Raw genomic sequence first — 10,867 nt, 5'->3', positions numbered from 1 at the left:
TAGAGGAGCACACTTGATTGTTCCTTTATGGTGGAGAGCACTTTATAAATAGCTTTACACTTCCTTAATTTTCCAATGTGGGATGACACTCCACATTTCCATTTTCAATGGCTATCTTTTGGCATTTAATTACTCATTCAATTCTTAAAAGATTTGAACAAGTAAATATACCAAATTAATCTACTCAAAATGTAGATTCCAAATATGCCATTTAATTCCATTAATTACAAAGTAATTATGGACTAATTAAAGCCATTTGTTCCAACAATCCCCCACATGAATGATGATTAATGCAAATGCAAAAAACTAAGTCCCGACGATCCATTATTGCATTAGGATAGGTAGTTGTTAGCTTTGAACCTTCCTTAGTGTAATGCCATCGGATTTACTCGTTGCTCGGTGAACATGATGTCTTGAACCGGTCAACTTTTGTGTAAATCTAGTCAACAACATACACACAATAATAGATCTAATATCTTTCGTTCTCACGTTGTGTCCATTTCGGCCTTGGACCATTTCTTGGATTCACAAGTGTTATTGATAATTTGAAGCGGCCCCACTTCTTCACTTGTATAGGTGATCTCCTATAAAGAGTATCCTGTCATACTCCACCTAATAAGGCTATAGGAATCATTAAAAGCTTTTGACGGCTTACCCTTTACCACAAGCTGCAGGCTTTGCACTTGAGCAGCTATGAGAATGGATTTCGAAAGTTTCAAGTGCTCAACTTGAACTTCCATAATTTAGTTGTCTCATTGAACCATGTTCTTGGGATCTCCAGTCATCATGGTTGAGTTACCACTATGAAAGTTCTTAACGTGTGGATTTTAATCCCATTCCCCTTACTGCGTTATACAATTGATCACGATTAATACCTTTAGTAAACGGATCCACAATATTGTTTTTTGACTTTACATAGTCAATGCACATTATTCCTGTAGTGATCAATTGTCTAACGGTATTATGTCTTCGACGAATATGTCGTGACTTACCGTTATACAAACTATTCTTTACCCTCCCTATAGCAGCCATGCTGTCACAATGTATCATAACCGGAGGCAAAGGTTTTTCCCAACAGGGAATATCTTCTAAGAAGTTTCTTAACCATTCGGCTTCTTCACCGGCTTTGTCTAAAGCAATAAATTCCGATTCCATAGTAGATCGGGCTATACATGTTTGCTTAGAAGATTTCCATGATATTGCTCCTCCACCAATGGTAAATACGAACCCACTTGTGGATTTAGAGTCTTTAGTGTCGGATATCCAATTGGCATCACAATATCCTTCCAAAACTGCGGGATATCTCGAATAGTGTATACTATGAGAGATTGTGTGCTTTAAGTATCTCAACACTCTTGTCAATGCGGTCCAATGATCCTTCCCGGGATTACTTGTAAACCGACTTAATTTACTAATCGAATATGCTATATCTGGCCTTGTACAATTTGACAAGTACATTAGGCTTCCAATAACTCTAACATATTCTGATTGTGATACGGGTTCTCCTCGATTCTTGGCTAAGTGTATACTTAGGTCAACGGGCGTTTTAGCCGGAGGCAGATCAAAAGCTTTGAATTTCTTAAGTACATTCTCAACATAGTGAGATTGTGATAAGACTATTCCCTCGGGTGTTCTTAGAATTTTAATTCCTAGAATCACGTCAGCTAATCCCATATCTTTCATGTCAAAGTTTCTCTTTAACATCTCCTTGGTTTCTATGATTATTTTATTGTTACTGCCCATAATTAGCATATCATCAACGTAGAGACAAACAATGACAAAATTGTCGGATGTTCCTTTAATGTATACACATTTATCACATTCATTGATTTTGAATCCGTTTGCCATCATTGCTTGGTCAAATTTCTCATGCCATTGTTTGGGAGCTTGTTTGAGTCCATATAAAGACTTTACAAGTTTACAAACTTTCTTTTCTTGGCCAGGAATCACGAACCCTTCGGGTTGTTCCATATATATCTCATCTTCTAAATCTCCATTTAGAAATGTTGTTTTTGCATCCATTTGGTGAATCTCAAGATTATATAATGCGGCTATAGCAAGTAGCATTCTAATGGATGTAATTCTAGTGACTGGAGAGTATGTATCAAAGTAATCATACCCTTCCTTTTGTTTGTAGCCTTTAACTACCAAACGTGCTTTATACTTATCAATAGATCCATCGGCTTTATATTTCTTCTTAAGAATCCACTTGCAACCCAAAGGTTTATTTCCCGGAGGAAGATCAACAATAAGCCAAGTGTGATTGGATAAGATTGACTCGATTTCACTATTGATAGCTTCACGCCATAGATCGGCATCAGGACCAGACAATGCTTCCTTGATTGTCTTTGGTTCGTCTTCTAAAGTATAAACTACGAAATCCGGACCAAAGGTTTTCGCAGTTTTTGTTCGCTTTCCGCGTCTTGGTTGCGGTGTTAGTTCACGTGTTGGTCCGTTATCCTTAAGCGAAATTTCATCATAAGTTCTTTTTTTCGAACTTATATCATTCTTCTCTTTCTTGGGGAATAATTTTTCAAAGAATATGGCATTTCTTGATTCTATAATCATTCCCTCATTCATATCGGGTACTTCCGATTTGTGTACCAAGAATCGGTACGCACTACTATTGTTTGCGTATCCAATGAAGATGCAATCAACAGTTTTTGGTCCTATTTTTATTTGTTTGGGTTTAGGTACTTCAACTTTTGCTAAGCACCCCCACACTTTTGTATATTTATAGGACGGCTTCCTTCCTTTCCATAATTCATATGGGGTTTTTTCTTGTTTCTTTTGGGGTAATTTATTCAAAATTTTATTAGCCGAAAGAATAGCTTCCCCCCACATGTTATGTGATAGGCCTGAGCTTATCAACATAGCATTCATCATTTCTTTCAATGTTCTATTCTTTCGTTCTGCAACACCATTTGATTGTGGAGAATAAGGTGCAGTCGTTTGATGAATAATGCCATTTTCACGACAAAATTCCTCAAAAGGTGCAACGTACTCGCCACCTCGATCACTTCGAATCATTTTGATCTTGGTGTTAAGTTGATTCTCAACTTCATTTTTGTATGTTTTGAAAGCTTCGAATGCTTCGTCTTTGCTTCTCAAAAGATACACATAGCAAAATCTTGTGCAATCATCTATAAACGTTATAAAGTAATTCTTTCCACCTCTTGTTTGCACAAGTTTTAAATCACATAGATCGGTGTGAATCAATTCAAGAGGTTTCGTTGATCTTTCCACTGAATGAAAATGAGATTTTGCCATTTTTGCTTCAACACAAATTTAACATTTTTGGTGTTGATTGAAAGACATCTTTGGCAATAAGTCTAAATTTACTAAACGACGTAGTGTGTTTAGATTTGCATGTCCTAATCTATCATGCCATAAATTAGGAGACTCAACCAAGTAAGTAACTTTTTCCTTTATTGCATTATCACGTACAAGTACAGGGATAGCATTAAGCTTGAAAAGGCCATTATCTAGGTAGCCTTTTTCCTATATAGTGACCATTCTTGGTCATTACAACTTTGCCTGCTTCAAATACTAGTCTAAATCCGGCGTTGCACAAAGCGGATCCTGAGATCAAGTTTTTGCGAATGTCGGGAACATGCAACACCTTCTGTAGGGTTATCTTGAGTTCCGACGTCATCTTGAGCACAATGGTTCCAACTCCGATGATAGAGGATGCGGTAGAATTGCCCATATACAGTTTTCTGTCGCCGGAGAGAGCTTCATACGAGGAGAACATTGTCTTGTCGGCGCAGATATGCCGGGTAGCACCGGTGTCGATCCACCATCCTTTTGGACTGCCGACCATATTGACCTCGTCTACGACGGCACACAAGTCAAGTTCGCCTAAGTCGAGGGGCACAGACTTTGTCTCCGTCACGTGGGCTTGATGGTGACCATTGTGTTTGTCTTTCTTCGGTTTGCGACAATCTTTTGCCATGTGACCGGGTTTGCCGCAGTTGAAGCAATCTCCTTTGATCCTCTTTTGACCTTTTGAGTCTGGATTTTTGCCTTTGAACTTGCGTTTCTTCTTGTTGCTAGACTCGGCTAGATTTGCTTTTGCCTCCATGGAAGTTTTGTTCGTCTTGTTTTCGGAGATTCTATTGTCCTCTTCGATTCTCAAGCGAACGATCAAGTCTTCAAGTCCCATCTCCTTGCGTTTGTGCTTGAGATAGTTCTTGAAGTCCTTCCAATGTGGTGGTAATTTCTCTATCACCGCGGCCACCTGAAAATATTCAGACAATTCCATACCTTCGGCAAGAATGTCGTGCATGATCAGTTGAAATTCTTGCACTTGCTCCACAACGGTTTTGCTATCAACCATTTTGAAGTCTAGAAAACGACCGACTATGAACTTCTTCAAGCCGGCATCTTCTGCCTTGTACTTTGTCTCCAAGGAGTCCCATAGTTCCTTGGACGTCTTGGCGCTAGAGTAGACATAGAGAGTGTTGTCTAGCCCATTCAGAATATAGTTGCGACACAGAAAGTCGCTATGATGCCATGCATCATATGCTATCCGCAGTTGCGAATCAGTCTCGTCTTCCCCCACAGTTGGAGGAGATTCAGTCACAAAACGAGCCATATTCAACGTAGTGAGATAAAAAAGCATCTTTGACTGCCAACGTTTAAGTTCCGAACCTGCGAATTTTTCCGGCTTTTCGGCAGCAGCAGGTGCTGGAGCATGAGGAATGTTGGTCGGAACTGGTGGAGCATTGTTGTTGGTCGGAACTGGTGTCGTCATCTTCTACACAAAATTTTGTCTTACGATTGTTGTTGATGTGTGTAGAAATACGGACAGAGTAACAACGTAAATGTGGGAACCGAGGCAAGAGTTAGACTCTTTCTCCGTAAGACAAAATTGTCCCGCACAGTACACACGGTTCGATGGCAAATGTCCCCAAGATACAACGGTTTGAATGAGTACGAGACCTTGTACTAGGAACTCGAACTTCCGGCGAACTACAGAATACTCGGGACTTGAGTATGAACTAGAAGACAGAATGAACGAATTAATTATCTGAATTAATTGTTGGTGTGTTTAATCTCATTCTGCAGGGCTGTATTTATAGGAGTAGGAAGGGTGCGATGAAGAGGTGTCTGCAGAGGGGTGTCTGTTCGAACCAAGCAGTGGTCCGAACCATCACACTGGTTCGGTCAAGGGGTGCGAGCCAACCACCCCACCTCCTGATCCATCCGCTGCCACGTCAGCAACCCCATCCACCCAGATTCTTTATCCGCCACGCGGTGCCACGTCACCGAGCCACATGGTCCACGTCACTGCCACGTCACACGAGCCACCGTTTCAGTTGTCAAAACTAAAGGCTCCTCAAAGCTCCTCGCGACGATGTCGCGAACGAGCTAAGTGCAAAGTGCGCCCATTGCGACGTGCACGTGCACGTGCTCGACCTCGGCCTCGGACTCGGACTCGGAAGGTGCTTCGCACCTTCCTCGTAGGAATTTGAGTTTTAGCCTTAAAAGACTAAGTCAAAAACCCATTTGGGTGCACCATAAGGTCCACCATAGAGGAGCACACTTGATTGTTCCTTTATGGTGGAGAGCACTTTATAAATAGCTTTACACTTCCTTAATTTTCCAATGTGGGATGACACTCCACATTTCCATTTTCAATGGCTATCTTTTGGCATTTAATTACTCATTCAATTCTTAAAAGATTTGAACAAGTAAATATACCAAATTAATCTACTCAAAATGTAGATTCCAAATATGCCATTTAATTCCATTAATTACAAAGTAATTATGGACTAATTAAAGCCATTTGTTCCAACAAATATATTAGCCGTACCACAACATTTCACAATCCTATGTAGTTCTATTATTATTTATCTTAAATCTCCATTCCCATTTTTAAGAATCTATTAATTATATGCTCCCTCCCTCTCGTACATTTTTTTCTATTTTGGGACGTTGCATAAGAATATGCATTTGTCATTTTTAGACACTACTCAATTACCAATTTTTTACTCCCTCCGTCCCGTTATTAACGGCACGTTTCTTTTCGGCACGGGTATTAAAGAGAGTGTTATTAAGAGAAAAGTTGTAGGGACCACATGTTTAATGTTATTGTTAATTAATGTTAAATATAGTTAATAGAATAACTTCTCTTCTTCCTCAAATATGGCTGCCGCTGGTCGCCGCCACTCTCAACACCGGCGAGGCCACCGGCGCCGGCGCCGGCGCCTTCCCTTCGCCTCATCTGAACTGTCATCTCCCTCCACCCCCGTAGCCATCCACAAACTTCTCAAACAACAAATAAATCATCCACAGATCCACAAAAATTAACCATCCGGAGAAACATTGACGCAACGAAAAAAACAGCTACCCAATCAAACTTAACCATAAAAAGTGCTACAGAATCGGAGAAACATTGACGCAAATTGATCGAATCAAGGTCAAATTACGGCGAAAACATGGTAAACTAAAAGTAAATTGACAGATCTAAATCCAAGAAATTTAAGAAATCTCCATCTGCAATTAATACCCTAGCCTAAACCAAATCCACAATCTGCGCCTGTGAAGTCGATGGAGGCGGTGGAGGCGGCGACCCAATTATTGAGCCAAGATCTGCATCGTCGCCGCTGTTAGGGTTCCTTCCCTCTGCATCATCTTCTCGCTCAAGCCGCCGTCGTTGCTATTCGCCGGATTTCAGAAAGGGGGCGCGGAGGAGGCGGCACAAAGGGTGGTGTAACACCCCGTACTTTTCCTCATGTTGTGAGATAGTGTCTTAACACTATTGAGAGTACTGAGATGTCGAATTACGAGACTACTTTTTTTTATGAGCAGATAAGACAGATTGTCTTTTAAATAGAAATACGAGTGAATAAACCGATGATGGAATTAGAGTGATGAGATTTGAGAAATGAGTAGAGATAGAGATGCTGATTGAATTGAGCTGAGATTTTATTTTATTTCCAACTACCGGGAATAGAGTTACCGGATACCGAGTTATCAGAGATTGACTGTCCTATTAAGAAAAATAGGAATAATGAGTTGGAAATAGAGTCGAGGAAGAAAGAGTGAGAAACCTTGATAAATAGAGTCGGTCAGAGAGACGTCTAGCTTATTTGAGTCTGCCGACTGTTTTGATGTGATGTTATGTGAGTTTACGTGACTGAATGATTATGTGATTTTGTGACGTGTGTCAATATGACCAAATTATTATGATTTTTATTTGAAACCTTAGCACTTGGGAATTTTTATTAAGTTTCCAAAGAAAGTGCGGTTTATTTTTACCGAGAAATCGAACGATGCCGGTTTATGGAAATTTTTCCAAGCATAATTTTTTTTAAAAATTATTTTTCCTATGATGAGGAATATTATAATTGAGTGAGTGCACTAATATTAGTGCTATAATTATTCTATTTTGGTCACATGAATAATTATACTATGGTACTTTATTAATGAGTAATATTTCCATAGTTTTTGTGATTATTATTTAATCACCCTTCTCACATGATTTATTTTTAATTTCCCAAGTATGAGACTAATTACTAAAATTTACTAAGTGTAGAGATTGAGAGAGTAGAGATTTAGAGAGTAGAGATTAGAGAGAGTGTAGAGATTAGAGAGAGAGAGATCAAGGCATTAATTGCCAAATATTTCATAAGATTCTCAAATCCTCTTTAAAGATTCACAAATCTTTTATAAGATTACCAAGATCATTTCATATCTTGCAAATTCCTCTCTCTCCTTCTCCCCTAACTTTCGACCACCACCTCTCTCCCCTTCATCTCTCTACTTTCCACCATTTTCCTCCATTGATGCACCTTCGAAGCTTCACCAAAATATGCCAAACACATAAATCACCAACAAAATCCCACCTTAAACACCTTCCATCTCCTTAGATTCAAGAAGATCCATGGAGATTCAATCTTGAAGATAGTGAGAGAAAATTTGATATTTGGTGTAAACTTGGGTAAGTGATCTCCATATTCATAGACTAGACTTGTAAGAGATTGTATATGAGTATTCTTGAGAGTTTGAAGCAAGAAAACCACCCCCTTCATTTTTCTCTAAATTTTCGAAAATATGGGTGTTCTACCCTTCAAAAATTTTTCTTCTTCTTTCCTTGAATTGGGGTGAGAAAGATGATCTATGTGATGTTCAATGATGATTGATGTGTGTTTTGAAAAGCTATGCTTTGAGATTCAAACTTTGATAAAGTTTAGTTTACCCAAAATTGGGAACTTTTGAGTTGATGGTTTAAGTGATGAATTGATGATGTAAATGAGTCTATGAGATGTATATGATGATGATTGATGGAGTAAATTGAGTATATGATGTCAAATGATGATTTTGATATGAGTTAGTTTACTAAAATTAGGGCTATGTGTATCTATGCTCTAATTTGTAAATTGATGGTTTATATGTGAGTTAAATGGGTTAAGATTAATAGATATATGATGAGATTAAAGATCCATGTGAGTTCATAAAATGTCAAAGAGTTTAGTTTGGTAAAAATTGGGATTTTCTTGTCTATGTGTTTAATAAATGATTTGGCTTAAGATATGTGTAATTGAGCATGATGTTGGTGTTTTAATATGTTTGATTAAGTCTATTGGAAGCTAAGTAAAATTTTGACTTGAGTTAGTTTATGAGAGTTTTTGAGTTTTCATATTTTGAGAAGTCAATAATTGATAAAATGAGGTCTAATTTGCTTTATGACCATTTTGTGAAGTTGTCATGTTTTTGTTGAAAGTTTATGTGAATATATGAGTTTTTATTAAAATTTGGTTGGTATGATTATAGGGGATTTATGTGTATAAAATGAGTTATAAGAAGTATGAGGTCATTTTGAATGATTGAGTGTTTTTAAGCATGAAATTGAGAAGAGGATTTACTTGATACGTTGTAGAAACGTTTTCCTTGAGATTTGAGTTAAGATGTAAAAGAGGAGAGTTAATTTGAGTATGATGAGTATTTTAAATGTTTTTGAATGTTTTTGAGTGTTATATGTGTTTAAAATGAGCTTTGATTGGTTTTCTTTGAAGGAATGTTGAATTGAGCATTTAAGAGTTTGAGATGAGTTTTTGGTGACTTTTCGTAGGCTACTGACCTACTGTGATCGACGGGTTGTCGATGTCTAATGGCTTTGAAAATTTTACAGAATGTCCCTACATGAGGCTTGAGCATACCGGTAAAATTTCAAGTCATTTGGACTTGATTTACTATTTTTATAAAATGCAAAACCAAATCTGCACATTTCTACCGGGAATTTCAGAGAACAGGGGACAAAGTCATTCATTTCAGTAGCTTCCTGTGTGATCTAGCTTTCCAAATTTTTATGGTATCAACCGTACTGTATGGGCTAGATATCCACCAAATTTGAGCTCATTTTGACAACGTTTACTATTTTTCAAAAATCAATGTTTCCGATTGCTCAAAACTGCCGAATATGGTAGACCGTGGTAAAAACGCCATATCTCCCAAACCACTTGGAGTTTCTGACTCTACTTTTTTTTAAATGAAACTAGACTAAAATACCTTTCTTTTGGTATGAGTCTGGAGTCCAGGAGATGTCGGAGTCAGAACGTGTTAAATTTTGAAGTTGAGTCAGTGGGAAAACAGGACATGATTTGTTGATGTTTGATTGTATTTTCTTATGTGCCTTATGTGTTTATGTTGCCTAAGTGTTTTAATGAGATTAGACGAGTCTTATATGAGAGATAAATCGAGACTTAGAACCATGATTTTCTTGAAACCTATCCTTGGACTTAAGGATTTAGAGTTGATTAAGAGATAGAATATAAGATAGAGCATGAGTTAAGGCATGAGTTTTTGTCGTTGAGTTCTAATCGGGATTCATTTTATGACATGAACCTTCGATGATGACGATGATCCCTGAAGACACGAGCAGAGCAAGGAAGTAAGTAACTCCGCTTTGACGGGAGTGTTTGAGTAAGGTCTTCAGGTGGGCAATATTTTGAGTATATGTTTATCATATGAACTTTCTAAAATGATTTGATGATGTTATGAGATTAACAAATGATTTGAGTTAAATGATATTTGAGAACTGTTTGACTTGCCAATTTTTGATGTTGAGCTTGTGTGTTACCCTCTACTGATGAGACGAATTCGGTCCTGCCACAAGCGGGATTTTGTGCACAGAGGTGACTGCGAGCCGTCTTCGGGTCGGCCGGTCACGGTACTTGAGAGGGAGGCCTACTTCTCAGTACCTTTGATAATGATGAGTTGTAGATGTGGTACATACATGATGAGTACTTTGATAGCGCTATCGTTTCTTTATGATATCATGATTATGAAAACTGCATGCACAGATTCATTTACGCTAACTTTATTTCTGTGTATTGCTGAGATGTGGCAAGCTTCAAACTTATAGCTCTAAGAGCGCCTTTCTTGTTTTTCGGCGTTTGCCCACTGAGTATTATATACTCACGCCCTGCATATATTTCTAAATGTGCAGACTAAGCGAGGAGCGAGATTGGTCTGGTGCTGGCGGGGAAATGTTGGAGGATGTATTTACTTTATCGTATTTCCATTTTGACGATAAAGTCTTGATGATTGATATACTTTAATTTTCTTTTGAAGTTAAGCAATGTACTCACGGTTATATGTCTTCATACATATAATCGGTTCGCCTTTTGCTGCGATACTCTGCATGTTATGATTCCTTACGAAAAATGAGCGATACCCGTTTTGTTTTTGTTCGTGAAATTCCTGATAATTAAAAAGTTATAACGACATTGACGATTTTACCCTTGGGTTCATTTATAATGATTTCTTTAACACCTTTTGATGCGAGCTTCCGCTTGATGTTCGACCTATTCTTCTTATCTTTTATTCTTTTAAAAATAGTCGTATCGATACTCGTACC

At 38.1% G+C, this 10,867-nt stretch overlaps 1 long non-coding RNA gene across 1 annotated transcript; it reads left to right on the top strand.

The window, feature by feature from the left end:
- The first annotated feature begins 7,412 nt into the window (after nt 1-7,412).
- LOC131006965 (uncharacterized) lies at nt 7,413-10,647 on the top strand. The gene is made up of 3 exons (XR_009095839.1): nt 7,413-7,948; nt 9,880-9,943; nt 10,457-10,647. It is a non-coding gene; the product is annotated as an uncharacterized LOC131006965 (long non-coding RNA).
- Nucleotides 10,648-10,867: the final 220 nt, after the last annotated feature.

Source organism: Salvia miltiorrhiza, chromosome 1 (assembly GCF_028751815.1).
Source record: "Salvia miltiorrhiza cultivar Shanhuang (shh) chromosome 1, IMPLAD_Smil_shh, whole genome shotgun sequence".
Lineage (NCBI taxonomy): Eukaryota > Viridiplantae > Streptophyta > Magnoliopsida > Lamiales > Lamiaceae > Salvia > Salvia miltiorrhiza.
Note: the sequence above shows the minus strand (reverse complement) of the source record. Positions and strands in the feature narration are given on the sequence as shown.